The 2,500-nt window shown below is 38.6% G+C and overlaps 1 protein-coding gene across 8 annotated transcripts in view; it reads left to right on the forward strand.

Annotated features, from left to right (window-relative positions):
• Positions 1 to 2,500, forward strand: part of LOC149131760 (uncharacterized) — a 1,392,655-nt gene that overhangs the window by 1,278,717 nt on the left and 111,438 nt on the right. The window lies entirely within an intron of this gene.

Below are 2,500 nucleotides of genomic sequence, written 5' to 3' on the forward strand. Positions count from 1 at the left end.
AGTAAATGCGATATTGAGGGCAGCTATAAAACAACACCAAAGAATCTCACTGAGACACGTATACATTGAAAAACACATACACAAACACAGGCATGAACATTTTGGCGGAATTCTGGTTTAAACACCTCCATATAACCCTTCGTAACTTTTTTGTTTAGGGGAATTTTCTGAAAATTTTTGCGAATTTGTGTTCTACACAAGGGAATTTAATCAATTATGAGAGAGGGAGAAAAAAGCAATTTTTAATTTTTTTAACCTCCAACTCACATAAGTCCTAAAATTTCCACTCTTTTTCGATTTTTTTTTTTTTTTAGGTCAGAGTTTAAAATACAGACAGTCCAAATCATTCGATTAGATCCCGGCAATGGACCACCCTTGGGTGCCTCAGTATTCTCTTAAATGTATTTACGAGCAGAAAAATACTGAAAAAACATCAATGAATGTCAGGGTGATACAAAAACAACGACGGTATCAGTTGGGTCATGGGATGTAGTAGAAACAGCAGCTAAATGGCCCTTAAATCACACACATCATTATTATTATTATTATTATTATTATTATTATTATTATTATTATTATTATTATTATTATTATTAATATTATTATTATTATTATTTGCATTATCGTATGAATTCCTGTGTGTAGAACAAATCCGTAAATATTTTCTGAAAATACCAAAAAAAAACAAAAAAAAACCCCAGAAGTTAAGGGGGTTTATTGGGGTGATTCAAACACGATTTCCGCCCTCATATTTATGCGTGAGCCAATAAGCTAAATAAGTGGTCGTTTGAATAGCAAAAGATAGCTGTCTAATTTCATTTAGACTGCATGTCCACTACTTTTGCGCTAGAAAATTTGCCGTATCTGATGGCATATAAGATACATTCCACCCAACCTCCGGAAAAACAATGTTCTCCGGAAAAACTCAGCCCAGCTCCCAAAACTTAGCTTTGTCTATGACGTCCACTACTACTGGCGAATTATCGTGATATTTTGGTTCGTGTTATCTTACTTTTAATGTAAAGGAATGTTTGTGATGTAGAAGTCCTTTGGTAATTTGTTATAATGTACTACTGTTTGGAGGAGGCGAATTGGCCCAGTGGTTAGGGCAGCGGGCTCGCGGTCATAGGATCGCGCTTTTGATTCCCAGACCGGGCGTTGTGAGTGTTTATTGAGCGAAAACACCTAAAGCTCCACGAGGCTCCGGCAGAGGATGGTGGTGAACCCTGCTGTACTCTTCCACCACAACTTTCTCTCACTCTTACTTCTTGTTTCTGTTGTGCCTGTAATTCAAAGGGCCAGCCTTGTTACACTGTGTCACGCTGAATATCTCCAAGAACTACGTTAAGGGTACACGTGTCTGTGGAGTGCTCAGCCACTTGCACTTTAATTTCACGAGCAGGCTGTTCCGTTGGTCGGATCAACTAGAACCCTCGACGTCGTAAGCGATGTAGTGCCAACAACAACTACTGCATGGCTTTAGTTATTACATTGGGGTACTTCGAAGATGCCCTTTCATTTTCTTTCTTTTTTTTTTTGCCATCATTTACGGAAGATAACGTAACGATGTCCTGGGATCCATCATCATAAACGAATAAACCTGATGATCATGGCTGGAATTGCTTTAGTCATATATTCTCGTGGATCAGGGCTTACATGAAGCAATATTAATATCTATAATAGGGCGGAGAGCTGGCAGAAACGTTAGCACGCCGGGTGAAAGGCTTAACGGTATTTAGTCTGCCGTTATGTCCTGAGTTCAAATTCCACCGAGGTCGAATTTGCCTTTCATCCTTTGGGGGTTGATAAATTAAGTACCAGTTACGCACTGGGGTCAATGTAATAGACTTAATCCCTTTATCTGTCCTTGTTTGTCCTCTCTCTGTTTAGCCCCCTGTGGGCAATAAAAAAAGAAATATTAATATCTATAATTAATAAGGCGGCGAGCTGGCAGAAACGTTAGCACGCCGGAAATTGTAAGGAAGTCTGTCGTGTATGTCTGATTTGGTGTTGTATTTGTCCTACCTACCTCCACCACCACACAACCGGTATTGGTGTGTTTACATCCTCGTAACTCAGCGGTTCAGAAAAAGAGGAGTTAAAGTACCAAACTAAAAAAAATATACTAGGGTCGATTTATTCGATTAAAGAGCTTCAATGTCGTCGTGCCCCAGCTTGGCCGCACTAGAATTTTACGTGAAAGTCATATGTTGCTTCTGTACAGCGTTTAACTTTCTAGGCAGCATTTTTTCAGCAAACTGCGAGTGAGAAATAAGTTTTAGTCCTTTGAGAAAGGTCACGAATAAAACAAGATAACTGGCCGTATTGACATCAGTAGGTGGGAAACGCAGCTGAGATTATTTTTATCGCTTTGGGTGAGATGACTAAGTATTCATTATTTATAATTTGTCTTCGGTATATTTTTAGCACAATTGAAATATATATATATATGTTGATAAGGGTATTTTGTCTACACAACACACGCACTGGTTCAATTCCA

This window comes from Octopus bimaculoides, chromosome 19 (genome assembly GCF_046866305.1).
Source record: "Octopus bimaculoides isolate indiv1 chromosome 19, ASM4686630v1, whole genome shotgun sequence".
NCBI lineage: Eukaryota > Metazoa > Mollusca > Cephalopoda > Octopoda > Octopodidae > Octopus > Octopus bimaculoides.